The sequence below is a fragment of the Cupressus sempervirens genome, chromosome 1, assembly GCF_028749045.1.
Source record: "Cupressus sempervirens isolate cs-2001-9-10 chromosome 1, ASM2874904v1, whole genome shotgun sequence".
Lineage (NCBI taxonomy): Eukaryota > Viridiplantae > Streptophyta > Pinopsida > Cupressales > Cupressaceae > Cupressus > Cupressus sempervirens.
The window spans coordinates 606,350,111-606,368,226 of NC_143118.1; the positions used below are offsets into that span (position 1 = coordinate 606,350,111).

The window sequence follows — 18,116 nt, forward strand, 5'->3', positions numbered from 1 at the left end:
TGACGTTGCTTTTTGATCCTTCGATGTCGGCTCTTCCTATCATTATGAAGCAGAGTTCACCAAGTGTTGGATTGTTCACCCACCAATAGGGAACATGAGCTGGGTTTAGATCATCATGAGACAGGTTAGTTTTACCCTACTGATGATCCATGCCATGATAGTAATTCAACTTAGTATGAGAGGAACTATTGATTGACACATTTGGTCATCACACTTGGTTGAAAAGCCAGTGGCGCGAAACTATCGTGTGTCGGATTATGAATGAATGCCTCTAAGTCAGAATCCATGCTGGATGCAGCACATATCTCTCTCTGACTACATCACAACCCACAGTAGGGGTGCTCTTGCACTCCTAGGGGCCCGTGTCATTGGCCATCTTCGATCGGTGCACTAGCCCGTTGGAGCAACCTTGGATATTAATTTCAAGCGGTTGGCAGGAAGAATCTTTTGCAGATGACTTAAATAAGTGACGGGGTATTGTAAGTGGCAGAGTGGCCTTGCTGCCACGATCCACTGAGATTCAGCCCTTTGTCGCCTTGATTCATAAAACCTTTTTCAACTCTGAGGCGGGTGGGGTTTGTAATTTGCGCGAGGGCGAGAAAATCTCCCAAGTGCGAAATTCTGGGTGGGGGTGGGGTTTGCAAGGTTTTTTCTTGTGAGCTCGTAACAATATCTCAGGTGCCAAATTCCTGGTGGGTGGGGTTTGCAATTTGTGCGAATGCGGGAAAATCTTCCAAGTGCCAAATTTTGGGCGGGTCAGGTTTGCAATTTTTTGCGAGGGCGGAAAAACTCTCCCAGGTGCCAAATTTTGAGCAGGTGGGGTTTTGTGAAAATTTTTGCGAGGGCAAAGAAATCGCCCAAGTGCCAAATTCCCACCGGGTGGGGTTTTGCAATTTCTGTTGGGGCGGAAAAATCTCCCAAGTGCCACATTCCGGGCGGGTGGGGTTTTGTGAAAATTTTTGCGAGGGCAGAAAAATCTCCCAGGTGCCAAATTCCTGGCAGGTGGGGTTTGCAATTTTTGCTAGGGCGGAAAAATCTCTCGAGTGCCAAATTTTGGGTGGGAGGGAGGAGTACCAAGTTGACCCCTTAAGTTCGGTCATCAAGTCACCCCACGAGGTCGGCCCACCAAGTACTCTCACAAAGTTGACTCTTTAGGTTCGTTCATCAATTCACCCTGCCAACTCAGCCCACCAAGTTCTCTCACCAAGTGGACTCTTTAAGTTTGTTCATCAATTCAACCTGCCAGTTCGACCCACCAAGTACTCTCACAAAGTCAACTCTCTAAGTTCGTTCATCAAGTCACCCTGGCTGGTCAGCCCACCAAGTACTCTCACCAAGTCACCCTGCTAGTTCGACCCACCAAGTCAACTCTTTAAGTTCATTCAACAAGTCACCTGGCCAAGTCGGCCCACCAAGTTGACTCTTTAAGTTCGTTCATCAAGTCACATGACTAGGTCAGCCCACCGAGTACTCTCACCAATTTGCCTCTTTAAGTTTGTTCATCAAGTCACCCCGCCAGGTCGGCCCACCAAGTACTCTCACCAAGTCGACTCTTTAAGTTTGTTCATCAAGTCACCCTGCCAGGTCGGCCCACCAAGTTGACTCTTTAAGTTCGTTCATCAAGTCACCCTGCCAGGTCTGCCCACCAAGTCGACTCTTTAGGTTCGTTCATCAAGTCACCCCACTAAGTACTTTCACCAAGTCGACTCTTTAAGTTTGCTCATCAAATCACCCTGCTATGTTTGCCCACCAAGTACTATCACCAAGTCAACTCTTTAGGTTCATTCATCAAGTCACCCTGCCAGTTCGGCCAACCAAGTGGACTCTTTAAGTTTGTTCATCAAGTGACCTGCCCAGCTTAGCCCACCAAGTCACCAAGTACTCTAACTAAGTCGACTCTCTAAGTTCGTTCATCAAGTCACCCTGCCAAGTTGGCCCACCAAGTCGACTCTTTAAGTTTGTTCATCAAGTCGCCCCACTAGGTACTCTAACCAAGTCGATTCTTCAAGTGGGTTCATCAAGTCACCTGACCAAGTACTCTCACCAAGTCAACTTGTTAAGTCCTTTCATCAAGTCACCCCACCAAGTCAACTCTTTAAGTCCATTCATCAAGTCACCAGAACAAGTACAAGTACTCTCAAAAAGTCGACTCTTTATGTCCATTCATCAAGTCACCCCACCAGTTCGGCCAACCAAGTACTCCCACCAAGTCGATTCTTTAAGTTTGTTCATCAGTTCACCCCACCAAGTACTCTCACCAAGTGGACTCTTTAAGTCTGCTCATCAAGTCGAGCCACCAAGTACTCTTAGCAAGTTGACTCTTTGAGTTTGTTCATCAAGTCACCCCACCAAGTACTCTAACGAAGTCGATTCTTCAAGTGCGCTCATCAAGTCTAGCCACCAATTACTCTCACCAAGTTGACTCTTTGAGTCTGTTCATCAAGTCACCCCACCAAGTGCTCTCACCAAGTCAACTCTTTAGGTCCATTCATAGAGTCACCCCACCTAGTCGACCCTTCAAGTGCGTTCATCAAGTCACCCCACCAAGTTGACTCTTTAAGTTAATTCATCAAGTCACCCCGCCAGGTTAGCCCACAAGGTCGACTCTTTAAGTTCGTTTATCAAGTCACCCCGCTAGGTCAGCCCACCAAGTACTTTCACGAAGTTGACTCTTTAAGTTTTCTCATCAAGTCACCCCGCCAGGTCAGCCCACCAAGTACTCTCACCAGGTTGGCCCACCAAGTACTCTCACCAAGTCGACTCTTTAGGTTTGTTCGTCAAGTCACCCCACCAAGTACTTTCACAAAGTTGACTCTCTAAGTTTGTTCATCAGGTCACTCCGCTAGGTCGGCCCACCAAGTACTCTCACCAAGTCGACCCTTTAAGTTTGGTCATCAAGTCACCCCGCCCGGTCGGCCCATCAAGTACTCTCACAAAGTTGACTCTTTAGGTTTGTTCATCAATTCACCCCGCCAGCTCGGCCCACCAAGTTCTCTCACCAAGTCGACTCTTTAAGTTCGTTCATCAAGTCACCCTGCTAGTTCGACCCACCAAGTAGTCTCGCAAAGTCAAATCTCTAAGTTCATTCATCGAGTCACCCTACCAAGTCAGCCCACCAAGTACTCTCACCAAGTCACCCCACCAGGTCGGCCCACCAAGTCAACTCTTTAAGTTTGTTCATCAAGTCACTCGATCAAGTTGGCCCACCAAGTTGACTCTTTAAGTTCGTTCATCAAGTCACGTGACCAGGTCAGCCCACCGAGTACTATCACCAAGTCAACTCTTTAAGTTAGTTCATCAAGTCACCTTGCCAGGTCGGCCCACCAAGTACTCTCACCAAGTGGACTCTTGAAGTTTGTTCATCAAGTCACCCTGCCAAGTCAGCCCACCAAGGTGACTCTTTAAGTTCGTTCATCAAGTCACCCTGCCAAGTCGGCCCAACAAGTTGACTCTTTAGTTTTGTTTATCAAGTCACCCCACCAAGTACTCTCACTAAGTTGACTCTTTAAGTTCATTCATCAAATCACCCCGCTATGTTTGCCCACCAAGTACTCTCACCAAGTTGACTCTTTAGGTTCATTCATCAAGTCACCCTGCCAGGTCGGTCCACCAAGTGGACTCTTTAAGTTCGTTCATCAAGTCACCTGGCCAGGTCGGCCCACCAAGTCACCAAGTACTCTCACTAAGTTGACTCTCTAAGTTCGTTCATCAAGTCACCCCACCAAGTACTTTAACCAAGTCGATTCTTCAAGTGCATTCATCAAGTCACCCGACCAAGTACTCTCACCAAGTCGACTCTTTAACTCTGTTCATCAATTCACCCCACCAAGTACTCTCACCAGGTCAACTCTTTAGGTCCGTTCATCAAGTCACCCCACCAACTCGACCCTTCGAGTGCGTTGATCAAGTCACCCTGCCAAGTTGACCCTTTAAGTTTGTTCATCAAGTCGCCCCACCAAGTACTCTCACCAAGTCGACTCTTTAAGTCCTTTCATCAAGTCACCCCACCAAGTCGACTCTTCAAGTTCGTTCATCAAGTCACCAAAACAAGTACTCTAACCAAGTTGACTATTTAAGTCCGTTCATCAAGTCACCCCACCAGGTCAGCCCACCAATTACTCCCAGCAAGTCAACTCTTTAAGTTTGTTCATTTATTCACCCCACCAATTACTCTCACCAAGTTGACTCTTTAATTTTTCTCATTAAGTCGAGCCACCAAGTACTCTCACCAAGTCGACTCTTTGAGTCCGTTCATCAAGTCACCCCACCAAGTACTCTAACTAAGTCGATTCTTCAAGTGCGTTCATCAAGTCACCCCACCAAGTACTCTCACCAAGTTGACTCTTTAAGTCCTTTCATCAAGTCACCCCACCAAGTCGACTGTTTAAGTCTATTCATCAAGTCACCAGAACAAGTATTCTCACCAAGTCTACTCTTTATGTCCCTTCATCAAGTCACCCCACTAGGTTGGCCCACCAGGTACTCCCACCAAGTCGACTCTTTAAGTCCGTTCATCAGTTCAGCCCGCCAAGTACTCTCACCAAGTGGACTCTTTGAGTCTGCTCATCAAGTGGAGCCACCAAGTACTCTCACCAAGTCGACTCTTTGAGACCGTTCATCGATTCACCCCACCAAGTGCTCTCATCGAGTCAACTCTTTAGGTCGTTTCACCAAGTCACCCTGCCAAGTAAACCCATTAAGTTCTTTTATCAAGTCAGCCCACCAAGTACTCTCACCAAGTCAACTCTTTAAGTCCTTTCATCAAGCGATCCCACCAAGTCGACTCTTTAAGTCCATTCATTAAGTCACCAGAACAAGTACAAGTACTCTCACCAAGTCGAATCTTTATGTCCGTTCATCAAGTCACCCCACCAGTTCGGGAAACCAAGTACTCCCAGCAAGTCGATTCTTTAAGTTCGTTCATCAGTTCACCCCGCCAAGTACTCTCACCAAGTAGACACTTTAAGTCTGCTCATCAAGTCAAGCCACCAAGTACTCTCACCGAGTCGATTCTTTGAGCCCGTTCATCAAGTCACCCCACCAAGTACTCTAACCAAGTCAATTCTTCAAGTGCACTCATCAAGTCACCCCAACAAATACTCTCACCAAGTTGACTCTTTAAGTCTGTTCATCAAGTCGCCCCACCAAGTACTCTCACCAAGTCAACTCTTTAGGTCCATTCAAAGAGTCACCCAACCAAGTTGACCCTTCAAGTGTGTTCATCAAGTCACCTCAACAAGTTGACTCTTTAAGTTTATTCATCAAGTCACCCAGCCAGGTTAGCCCACAAATTACTCTCACCAAGTCGACTCTTTAAGTTCGTTTATCAAGTCAGCCAACCAGGTCGGCCCACCAAGTGGACTCTTTAAGTTCGTTCATGAAGTCACTCTGCCATGTCGGCCCACCAAATTGACTCTTTAAGTTTGTTCATCAAGTCACCCTGCTAGCTCAGCCCACCAAGTACTCTCACCAAGTCGATTCTTTAAGTTCTCTCACCAAGTCACCCCGCCAGGTCGGCCCACCTAGTACTCTCACCAAGTCGACTCTTTAGGTTTGTTCATCAAGTCAGCCCACCAAGTACTCTCACCAAGTTGACTCTTTAAGTTTTTTCATCAAGTTGCTCTGCCAGGTCAGCCTGCCAAGTACTCTCACCAAGTCGACTCTTTAAGTTCAGTCATCAAGTCACCCTACCAGGTCGGCCCACCAAGTACTCTCACAAAGTCGACTCTTTAGGTTCGTTCATCAATTCACCCCGCCACCTCAGCCCACCAAGTTCTCTCACCAAGTCAACTCTTTAAGTTCGTTCATCAAGTCAACCTGCCAGTTCGACACACCAAGTACTCTCACAAAGTTGACTCTCTAAGTTCGTTCATCAAGTCACCCTGCCGGGTTAGCCCACCAAGTACTCTCACCAAGTCACCCCGCTAGTTCGACCCACCAAGTTGACTCTTTAAGTTCATTCATCAAGTCACCTAGCAAAGTCAGCCCACCAAGTTGACTCTTTAAGTTCATTCATCAAGTCATGTGACCAGGTCAGCCCACTGAGTACTCTCACCAAGTCGACTCTTTAAGTTTGTTCATCAAGTCACCCCGCTAGGTCGACCCACCAAGTACTCTCACCAAGTCGACTCTTTAAGTTTGTTCATCAAGTCACCCTGCCAAGTCAGCCCACCAAGTCGACTCTTGAAGTTCGTTCATCAATTCACCCTGCCAGGTCGGCCCACCAAGTCGACTCCTTAGGTTCGTTCATCAAGTCACCCCACCAAGTACTCTCACCAAGTCGACTCTTTAAGTTCACTCATCAAATCACCCGACTATGTCTGCCCACCAAGTACTCTCACCAAGTCGACTCTTTAGGTTCATTCATTAGGTCACCTTGCCAGGTTGGCCCACCAAGTCGACTCTTTGAGTTTGTTCATCAAGTCACCCCACCAAGTGCTCTCACCAAGTCAACTCTTTAGGTCCGTTCATAGAGTCACAGCACCAAGTCGACCCTTCAAGTGCATTCATCAAGTCACCCCACCAAGTCGACTCTTTAAGTTAATTCATCAAGTCACCCTGCTAGGTTAGCCCACAAATTACTCTCACCAAGTCGACTCTTTAAGTTCGTTCATCAAGTCACCCAGCCAGGTCGGCCTACCAAGTGGACTCTTTAAGTTTGTTCATGAAGTCACTCTGCCAAGTCTGCCCACAAGGTCAACTCTTTAAGTTTGTTCATCAAGTCACCCTGCCAGGTTAACCCACTAAGTACTCTCACCAAGTTGACTCTTTAAGTTTTCTCATCAAGTCACCCCGCCAGGTCAGCCCACCAAGTACTCTCACTAGGTCGACTCTTTAGGTTTATTCATCAAGTCAACCCACCAAGTACTCTCACAAAGTCGACTCTCACCAAGTCGACCCTGTTGAGCTTGACTCTAGTCCGACTTTGTGAAATGACTTGAGAGGTGTAGAATAAGTGGGAGCTTTCAGGCACAAGTGAAATACCAATACTTTTAACATTATTTTACTTATTCTGTGAGGTAGAGATGGGGCGATGTCCCTATTTTTTTCCTTAAGGTGCATCTAGACGCGCCGATCCAGGCGGAAGACATTGTCAGGTGGGGAGTTTTGCTGGGGCGGCACATCTGTTAAAAGATAATGCAAGTGTCCTAAGATGAGCTCAATGAGAATATAAATCTCATTTGGAACAAAAGGGTAAAAGCTCATTTTATTTTGATTTTCAGTACGAATACAAACCGTGAAAGCGTGGCCTATCGATCCTTTAGACTTTCAGAATTTGAAGCTAGAGGTGTCAGAAAAGTTACCACAGGGATAACTGGCTTGTGGCAGCCAAGTGTTCATAGCGACGTTGCTTTTTGATCCTTCAATGTCGGCTCTTCCTATCATTGTGAAGCAAAATTCACCAAGTGGTGGATTGTTCACCCACCAATAGGGAACGTGAGCTGGGTTTAGACCATCATGAGATAGGTTAGTTTTACCCTACTGATGATCCGCACCATGATAGTAATTCAAATTAGTACGAGAGGAACCGTTGATTCACACATTTGGTCATCGCGCTTGGTTGAAAAGCTAGTGGCGCAAAGCTATCATGTGTCAAATTATGACTGAACGCCTCTAAGTCAGAATCCACGCTAGATGCGGTGCATATCTCTCTCCGGCTGCATCGTGACCCGCAGTAGGGGTGCTCTTGCACTCCCAGGGGCCTGTGTCATTAGCCATCTCTGATTGGCACACTAGCCTTTTGGAGCAACCTTGGATATTAATTTCAAGCGGTCGACAGGAAGAATATTTTGCAGATGACTTAAATAAGCGACGGGGTGTTGTAAGTGGCACAGTGGCCTTGCTGCCATGATCCCCTGAGATTTAGCCCTCTGTCGCCTCGATTCATAAAACCTTTTTTGACTCTGAGGCGGGTGGGGTTTGTAATTTTTGCGAGGGCGAGAAAATCTCCCAAGTGCCAAATTCTAGGTGGGGGTGGGGTTTGCAAGGTTTTTTCTTGCGAGCTCGTAACAATCTCTCAGGTGCCAAATTCCCAGCGGGTGGGGTTTGCAATTTGTACGAGTGCGGGAAAATCTTCCAAGTGCCAAATTTTGGGCCGGTGGGGTTTGCAATTTTTCATGACGGCAGAAAAACTCTTCTAGGTGCCAAATTTTGAGTGGGTGGGGCTTTGTGAAAATTTCCACGAGGGCGAAGAAATCTCCCAAGTGCCAAATTCTCGGCAGGTGGGGTTTTACAATTTCTGCCGGGGCAGAAAAATCTCCCAAGTGCCACATTTTGGTTGGGTGGGGTTTTGTGAAAATTTTCGCGAGGGTGAAAAAATCTCCCAAGTGCCAAATTCTCGGGGGTGGGGTTTGCAATTTTTGCGAGGGCATAAAAATCTCCCAGGTGCCAAATTCCTGGCAGGTGGGGTCTAAAATTTTTGCCAGGGCAAAAAAATCTCCCGAGTGCCAAATTTCAGGAGGGAGGGAGGGGTTTTGTTGAAATTTCTGCCAGGGCAGAAAAATCTCCCGAGTGCCAAATATCAGGCGAGTGGGCTTTTGTAAAATTTCCACGAGGGGGAAAAAATCTCCTGAGTCCCAAATTCTGAACTGGTAGGGTTTGCAATTTTTGGAAGGGCGAAAAAATCTCCCAAGTGCCAAATTCCTCATGAGTGGGGTTTTGTGATTTCTGCGAGTGCGAAAAAGTCTTCCAAGTACAATTTCCATGTGGGTCAGGTTCGTAATCAGTGCAATTTTGGGCAGGTTGGGTTTGCAATTTTTGTGAGGGCAAAAAAATCTTCCAAGTCCAAATTCCAAGCGGGTGGGGTTTTGTAATTTCTAAGTGCCAAATTCTGAGCGGGTGGGGTTTCTAAATTCCGCAAGGGCAAAAAAATCTTCCAAGTCCAAATTTCGAGGGGGTGGGGTTTGTAACTTTTCGTGAGGGCAGAAAAATCTTTCAACTGCAAATTCCAGGCGGGTCCCTGGGTTTTGTAATTTTCGCGAGGGCAAACGACTCATGTACATGATCCAAAATTGGTCAACTTATTTTTTTGGGTTAATGCCCAAAGTTTTCAACTCGAACTGTGTCGGCAACCCCGACACGAATCGCCTCAACTACCCCAACCCCAACACGAATCACCCCAACTACCCCAACCCTGACTTGAATAGCGTTGACCCTTAACTGCCTCCAATTTTTTTGCATGACTCATGTCACCGTGCTTGACATGATTCTAAGTGTGCCAAGTCATGTGCATGATCCAAAGGCGGTCAACTCTTTTTTTGGGTTACCGCCCAAAGTTTTCAACCCAAATTGTGTTAGCAACCCTGACTCGTATCGCCTCGAGCCTTAACCACCTCAAGTTTTTTCATAGGACTCATGTCACCATGCTCGACTTGGTGCCCCGAGTCATGTACGTGATCCAAAAGTGGTTAACTTCTTCCTTCTTTGGTTAACACCCAAAGATTTCAACCCGAATCGTGTCAGTAACCCCAACTCAAATTGCCTCGAGCCTTAATCGCCTGCAATTTTTTTGAACCACTCATGTCACCGTGCTTGACTTGATTCTATGTGCCCCAAGTCATGTACGTGATCCAAAAGCGATTAACTCTTTTTTTGGCTAAAGGCCAAAGTTTTCGAATTGATCCAGCTACCCCAACTCGAATTGCCTCGAGCCTTAACCGCCTCCAGTTTTTTTTCGCTCGACTCATGTAACTACACTCACCTTGATTCTTAGTGGCCCGAGTCACTTATGTGATCCAAAACTGGGTAACTTTTTCTTTTTTCTTTTTTTTGTTAAGTCTCAAAGTTTTGAACTTGAATAGAGTCAAATGCCCCGACTCGAGTCATCTCCAAATTTTTTGCACGACTCATGTCACCGTGCTCGACTTGATTCTAAGTGCCCCAAGCCATGTACATGATCCAAAAGTGGTTAACTTTTTCTTTTTGGTTAACGCCCTAAGTTTTCAACTAAACCCTCCTCGACAACCTCAACTCGAAGCACCTCGAGCCTTAATGGACTCCAATGTTTTTGCATGACTCATGCCACTGTCGACTTTTCGCTCGAATCATGGCACCCAGGGCACCTTGATGCTATGTGACCTGAGACCTATGTGTGATCCAAAATCAGGTAACATTTTTTTTTCAACTCCCAAAATTTCATTCCTTTTGGCCTTACAAGGCTTATCATGATCTCTTTTTATAAAGAAAATTCTCAAATCGGATCATTTTGGCTACCCTACCTCGAATCTGGCTAGCTAGGCATAATGCCTCAAGTCGGCTCACAGCTCGTCCAGCCGGCTCACCAAGATGACTTACCATCTCGCCTCACTAAGTTACCCCACCAGGTCGCCTCTTCTTTAAGACCGCTCACCATGTCGGCTGCCCAAGTTAGCTCACCAAGTCAACTATTTAGGTTGCCTCACCAAGTCAACCCCTTAAGTTGGCTCACCAAGTCAGCTCCCTAAGTCAGCTCACCAAGTCGAATCACCTAGTCATTTTACCACCTTTCCCCATCAAGTGTGCTCGCCAAGTTGCCCCACCGAGTTGCTTCTCTAAACCCACTCACTATGTCAGCTCACCATGTCAGCTCACCAAGCCAACAATTCAATCACACTCACCAAGTCTGCCCCCAGGTCATCTCCCCAAGTCAGCTCACAAGGTGGACTTGCAAAGTTTCCTTAATGAATTGACTCTTCAAGTTTGCTCGCCAGGTTACCTCCCTAATTCGGCTTGCCAAGTCAGCTCACCAAGTCAGCTCGCCAAGCCAGCAATTCCAGCACACTCACCAAGCCGACTCTTGCAGTTTTCTCACCAAGTGGGTTTCACCTTGCCAGGTCAACCCCACCAAGTCACCTCAATGAGTTAACTCTCTAAGTCTGCTCACCAAGTTAGCTCAAGCATAAGTGTTAAGAAGTTATTGCATATTTTTGGTGGAAAAATATGCTAAAAATCTTCAGGCTCACTGTTGGAGGCCTTAGAGTGCCCAAATGAGGTTTAAAAAATTGAGGGAAGGGTTATAATAGCAATCCTAAGCCTGTAGATCAGGAGTTGGCATTTTTGAAAAGTGGTTATAATAGCCAATCGGAGCAACGATTTGTGAGTTATGGCCTTCAAAAGTTGGGCTACCGAAATTTATAAAATAATTTGTCAAAGATGTATTAGGCAGACTTATGTGTATTTTCAGGGTCTTCCAGGCATAAGCATTAAGTCTGAGCATCTAGAACCTTCCCGACCGGTATACAATTGCCTATTTAAGAAAGGCCTAAACGTTGTCTAGGACAACTCTGGGTGATAGCTGGCAACTTGTCTTGCAGACTGTTGTAGTGAAGGCGCCCGTGTGGGTTAGCATATTGTGCTTATGAATTATGCAATTCCACTTCTGCGGTCCAAATGACAAGACCACATTTTTTTCTCACATTTTCTATTATTTCTATGCTTCTGTTATCACCAAGTCGACTCTATAAGGCTGTTCATCAAGTCACCCCACCAGGTCGGCCCACCAAGTACTCCCACCAAGTCGACTCTTTAAGTCCGTTCATCAGTTCACCCTGCCAAGTACTCTCACCAAGTCAACTCTTTAGGTCTGTTCATCAAGTCACCCCACCAAGTCGACCCTTTAGGTCCGTTCATCAAGTCGCCCCACAAAGTACTCTCACCAAGTTGACTCTTTAAGTCCTTTCATCAAGTCACCCCACCAAGTCGACTCTTCAAGTCCGTTCATCAAGTCACCAGAACAAGTACTCTAACCAAGTCGACTCTTTAAGTCTGTCCATAAAGTCACCCCACCAGGTCAGCCCACCAAGTACTCCCACCAAGTTGACTCTCTAACTCCGTTCATCAGTTCACCCTGCCAAGTACTCTCACCAAGTTGACTCTTCAAGTCTGCTCATCAAGTCGAGCCACCAAGTACTCTCATCAAGTTGACTCTTTGAGTGTATTCATCAAGTTTCCCCACCAAGTACTCTAACCAAGTTGATTCTTAAAGTGTGTTCATCAAGTCATCCCACCAAGTACTCTCACCAAGTTGACTCTTTAAGTCCTTTCATCAAGTCACCCCACCAAGTACTCTCACCAAGTCAACTCTTTAGGTCTGTTCATAGAGTCACCAAACCAAGTTGACCCTTCAAGTGCATTCATCAAGTCACCCCACCAAGTTGACTCTTTAAGTTCATTCATCAAGTCACCCCACCAGGTCAGCCGACAAATTACTCTCACCAAGTTGACTCTTTAATTTCGTTCATCAAGTCACCCTGCCAGGTCGGCCCACCAAGTGGACTCTTTAAGTTCGTTCATGAAGTCACTCCACTAAGTCGGGCCACCAAGTCAACTATTTAAGTTCATTTATCAAGTCACCCTGCCAGGTCAGCCCACCAACTACTCTCACCAAGTTGACTCTTTAAGTTTGGTCACCAAGTCACCCCGCCAGGTCGGCCCATCAATTACTCTCACCAGGTCAACTCTTTAGGTTTGTTCATCAGGTCACCCCACCAAGTACTCTCACCAAGTTGACTCTTTAAGTTCGTTCATCAAGTCACTCCGCCAGGTCGGCCCACCAAGTACTCTCACCAAGTTGACCCTTTAAGTTCGGTCATCAGGTCACCCTGCCAGGTCGGCCCACCAAGTACTCTCACAAAGTTGACTCTTTAGGTTCATTCATCAATTCACCCCGCTAGCTCGGCCCACCAAGTTCTCTCACCAGGTTGACTCTTTAGGTTTGTTCATCAAGTCACCCTGCCAGTTTGACCCACCAAGTACTCTCACAAAGTTGACTCTCTAAGTTCATTCATCAAGTCACCCTGCCAGGTCAGCCCAAGAAGTACTCTCACCAATTCACCCTGCTAGTTTGACCCACCAAGTTGACTCTTTAAGTTCATTCATCAAGTCACCTAGCCCAGTCAGGCCACCAAGTCAACTCTTTAAGTTTTTTCATCAAGTCACGTGACGAGGTTAGCCCACCGAGTACTCTCACCAAGTTGACTCTTTAAGTTTTTTCATCAAGTCACCTGGCCAGGTCGGCCCACCAAGTAACCAAGTACTCTCACCAAGTCGACTCTCTAAGTTTGTTCATCAAGTCAACTCACCAGGTCATCCCACCAAGTTGAATCTTTAAGTTAGTTCATCAAGTCACCCCACGAAGTACTCTAACCAAGTTGATTCTTCAAGTGCGTTCATCAAGTCACCCAACCAAGTACTCTGACCAAGTCAACTCTTTCACTATTTTCATCAAGTCACCGCACCAAGTACTCTCACCAGGTCAACTCTTTAGGTCCATTCATAAAGTCACCCCACCAAGTCAACCCTTCAAGTGCGTTCATCAAGTCACCCCACCAAGTACTCTCACCAATTCGACTATTTAAATCTGTTCATCAAGTCACCACACCAAGTACTCTCACCAAGTCAACTCTTTAGGACCGTTCATCAAGTCACCTCGCCAAGTCAACCCGTGAAGTCCGTTCATCAAGTCACCCCACCAAGTACTCCCACCAAGTTGACTCTTTAATTCCATTCACGAAGTCGCCCAACCAAGTTGACTCACCAAGTACTCTCACCAAGTCGACTCTCTAAGTCTGTTCATTAGGTAACCCCACCGAGTACTCTCACCGAGTCAACTCTTTAGGTCCGTTCATCAGGTCACCCCGCAAAGTTGACCCTTTAAGTTTGTTCATCAAGTCACCCCACCAAGTCCACTCTTTAAGTCCTTTCATCAAGTCACCCCACCAAGACGACTCTTTAAGTCCGTTCATCAAGTCACTAGAACAAGTACTATCACCAAGTCAACTCTATAAGTCTGTTCATCAAGTCACCCCACCAGGTCGACCCACCAAGTACTCCCACCAAGTTGACTCTTTAAGTCTGTTCATCAGTTCACCCTGCTAAGTACTCTCACCAAGTCAACTCTTTAGGTCCATTCATCAAGTCACCCTACCAAGTCGACCCTTTTAGTCCGTTCATCAAGTTGCCCCACCAAGTACTCTCACCAAGTCGACTCTTTAAGTCCTTTCATCAAGTCACCCCACCAAGTCGACTCTTCAAGTCCATTCATCAAGTCACCAGAACAAGTACTCTAACCAAGTCGACTCTTTAAGTCTATCCATAAAGTTACCTCACCAGGTTGGCCCACCAAGTACTCCCACCAAGTCGACTCTTTCAGTTCGTTCATCAGTTCACCCTGCCAAGTACTCTCACCAAGTTAACTCTTTAAGTCTGCTCATCAAGTCGAGCCACCAAGTACTCTCACCAAGTTGACTCTTTGAGTCCATTCATCAAGTTGCCCCACCAAGTACTCTATCCAGGTCAATTCTTCAAGTGTGTTCATCAAGTCACCCCATCAAGTACTCTCACCAAGTCGACTCTTTAAGTCCTTTCATCAAGTCACCCCGCTAGGTCAGCCCACAAATTACTCTCACCAAGTTGACTCTTTAAGTTCATTCATCAAGTCACCCCACTAGGTCGGCACACCAAGTGGACTCTTTAAGTTTGTTCATGAAGTCACTCTACTAAGTCGGCCCACCAAGTTGACTCTTTAAGTTTGTTCATCAAGTCACCCCGCCAGGTCAGCCCACCAAGCACTCTCACCAAGTCGACTCTTTAAGTTTGCTCACCAAGTCACCCTGCCAGGTCGGCCCACCAAGTACTCTCACCAAGTTGACTCTTTAGGTTTTTTCATCAGGTCACCCCACCAAGTACTCTCACCAAGTTGACTCTTTAAGTTTGTTCATCAAGTCACTCCGCTGGGTCGGCCCACCGAGTACTCTCACCAAGTCGACCCTTTAAGTTTTGTCATCAAGTCACATCGCCGGGTCGGCCCACCAAGTACTCTCACAAAGTCGACTCTTTAGATTCATTCATCAATTCACCCCGCTAGCTTGACCCACCAAGTTCTCTCACCAAGTCGACTCTTTAAGTTCTTTCATCAAGTCACATGACCAAGTCAGCCCATCGAGTACTCTCACGAAGTTGACTCTTTAAGTTAGTTCATCAAGTCGCCTTGCCAGGTTGTCCCACAAAGTACTCTCACCAAGTCGACTCTTTAGGTTTTTTCATTAAGTCACCCGGCCAGGTCGGCCCACCAAGTGGACTCTTTCGGTTCGTTCATCAAGTCACCCCACCAAGTACTCTCACCAAGTCGACTCTTTAAGTTTGTTCATCAAATCACCCCACTATGTCTACCCACCAAGTACTCTCACCAAGTCGACTCTTTAGGTTCATTCATCAAGTCACCCCGCCAGGTCGACCCACCAAGTGGACTCTTTAATTTCGTTCATCAAGTCACCTGGCCAGGTCGGCCCACCAAGTCACCAATTACTCTCACCAAGTCGACTCACTAAATTTGTTCATCAAGTCACCCCACCAGGTCAGCCCACCAAGTTGACTCTTTAAGTTCGTTCATCAAGTCACCCCACAAAGTACTCTAACCAAGTCGATTCTTCAAGTGCGTTCATCAAGTCACACGACCAAGTACTCTAACCAAGTCGACTCTTTAACTCTATTCATCAAGTCACCCCACCAAGTACTCTCACCAGGTCAACTCTTTAGGTCCATTCATCAAGTCACCCCACCAACTTGACCCTTCAAGTGCGTTGATCAAGTCACCCCGCCAAGTCGACCCTTTAAGTCCGTTCATCAAGTCGCCCCACCAAGTACTCTCACCAAGTTCACTCTTTAAGTCCTTTCATCAACTCACCCCACCAAGTTGACTCTTCAAGTCCATTCATCAAGTCACTAGAACAAGTACTCTAACCAAGTTGACTCTTTAAGTTCGTTCATCAAGTCACCCCACGAGGTCGGCCCACCATGTACTCCCAGCAAGTCGACTCTTTAAGTCTGTTCATCAGTTCACCCCACCAAGTACTCTCACCAAGTTGACTCTTTAAGTCTGCTCATCAAGTCAAGCCACCAAGTACTCTCACCAAGTCGACTCTTTGAGTCTTTTCATCAAGTCACCCCACCAAGTACTCTAACCAAGTCAATTCTTCAAGTGCGTTCATCAAGTTACCCCACCAAGTACTCTCACCAAGTCAACTCTTTAAGTCCTTTCATCAAGTCACCCCACCAAGTCGACTATTTAAGTCCATTCATCAAGTTACCAGAACAAGTACTCTCACCAAGTCGACTCTTTATGTCCCTTCATCAAGTCACCCTGCCAAGTCGGCCCACCAGGTACTCCCACCAAGTCGACTCTTTAAGTCCGTTCATCAGTTCACCCTGCCAAGTACTCTCACCAAGTGGACTCTTTGAGTCTGCTTATCAAGTCAAGCCACTAAGTACTCTCACCAAGTTGACTCTTTGAGTCCATTCATCAAGTCACCCCACCATGTGCTCTCACCGAGTACACTCTTTAGGTCCGTTCACCAAGTCACCCCACCAAGTCGACCCTTTAAGTTCATTCATTAAGTCACCCCACCAAGTACTCTCACCAAGTCAACTCTTTAAGTCCTTTTATCAAGTCACCCCACCAAGTTGACTCTTTAAGTTCGTTCATCAAGTCACCAAAACAAGTACAAGTACTCTCACCAAGTTGACTCTTTATGTCCGTTCATCAAGTCACCCCTCCAGTTCAGCCAACCAAGTACTCCCACCAAGTTGATTCTTTAAGTCCTTTCATTAGTTCACCCTGCCAAGTACTCTCACAAAGTGGACTCTTTAAGTCTGCTCATCAAGTAGAGCCACCAAGTACTCTCACCAAGTCGACTCTTTGAGTCTGTTCATCGAGTCACCCCACCAAGTTCTCTAACCAAGTTGATTCTTCAAGTGTTCTCATCAAGACACCCCACCAAGTACTCTCACCAAGTCGACTCTTTAAGTCTGTTCATCAAGTTTCCCCACCAAGTACTCTCACCAAGTCAACTCTTTAGGTCGGTTCATAGAGTCACCCCACCAACTCAACCCTTAAAGTGCATTCATCAAGTTACCCCACCAAGTCGATGCTTTAAGTTCATTCATCAAGTCACCCCACCAGGTCCGCCCACAAATTACTCTCACCAAGTCGACTCTTTAAGTTTGTTCATCAAGTCACCCCACCAGGTTGGCCCACCAAGTGAAGTCTTTAAATTTGTTCATTAAGTTACTCTACCAAGTCGGCCCACCAAGTCGACTCTTTAAGTTCGTTTATCAAGTCACCCTGCCAGGTCAGCCCACCAAGTACTCTCACCAAGTTGACTCTTTAAGTTTGCTCACCAAGTCACCCCGCCAGGTTGGCCCAATGAGTACTCTCACCAAGTCGACTCTTTAGGTTTGTTCATCAAGTCACCCCACCAAGTATTCTCACCAAGTTGACTCTTTAAGTTCGTTCATCAAGTCACTCCGCCAAGTCGGCCTGCCAAGTACTCTCACCAAGTCGACCCTTTAAGTTCGGTCATCAAGTCACCCCACTAGTTCGGCCCACCAAGTACTCTCACAAAGTCGACTCTTTAGGTTCATTCATCAATTCACCCCACTAGCTCAACCCACCAAGTTCTCTCACCAAGTCAACTCTTTAAGTTCATTCATCAAGTTCCCCACCAGTTTGACCCACCAAGTACTCTCACAAAGTCGACTCTCTAAGTTCATTCATCTAGTCACCCTGCTAGGTCAACTCACCAAGTACTCTCACCAAGTCACCCTGCTAGTTTGACCCACCAAGTTGACTCTTTAAGTTCATTCATCAAGTCACCCGGCCAAGTCGGCCCACCAAGTTGACTCTTTAAGTTCGTTCATTAAGTCACGTGACTAGGTCAGCCCACCGAGTACTCTCACCATGTCAACTCTTCAAGTTTGTTCATGAAGTCACCCCACCAGGTCAGCCCACCAAGTACTCTCACCAAGTCGACTCTTTAAATTTATTCATCAAGTCACCTTGCTAGGTCAGCCCACCAAGTTGACTCTTTAAGTTCGTTCATCAAGTCACCCCACCAAGTACTCTGACCAAGTCGACTCTTTAGGTTTGTTCATCAAGTCACCCCACCAAGTACTCTCACCAAGTCGACTCATTAAGTTCGCTCATCAAATCACCCCACTATGTCTTCCAACCAAGTACTCTCACCAAGTCGACTCTTTAGGTTCATTCATCAAGTCACCCTGCCAGGTTGACCCACCAAGTGGACTCTTTTAGTTCATTCATCAAGTCACCTAGCCAGGTCGGCCCACCAAGTCACCAAGTA

The 18,116-nt window shown here is 46.5% G+C and overlaps 1 non-coding gene and 1 pseudogene across 1 annotated transcript in view; both read left to right on the plus strand.

Moving 5' to 3' along the window:
* LOC149578912 (25S ribosomal RNA) overlaps window positions 1-545 on the plus strand; it is a 3,298-nt gene extending 2,753 nt beyond the window's left edge. The window contains exon 1 of the ribosomal RNA XR_016357952.1: window positions 1-545. This exon is cut by the window's left edge and continues 2,753 nt beyond it. This is a non-coding gene — a ribosomal RNA (25S ribosomal RNA).
* Window positions 546-6,881: 6,336 nt separating this feature from the next.
* LOC149578913 (25S ribosomal RNA) lies at window positions 6,882-7,886 on the plus strand (annotated as a pseudogene).
* The last annotated feature ends 10,230 nt before the right edge of the window (window positions 7,887-18,116 follow it).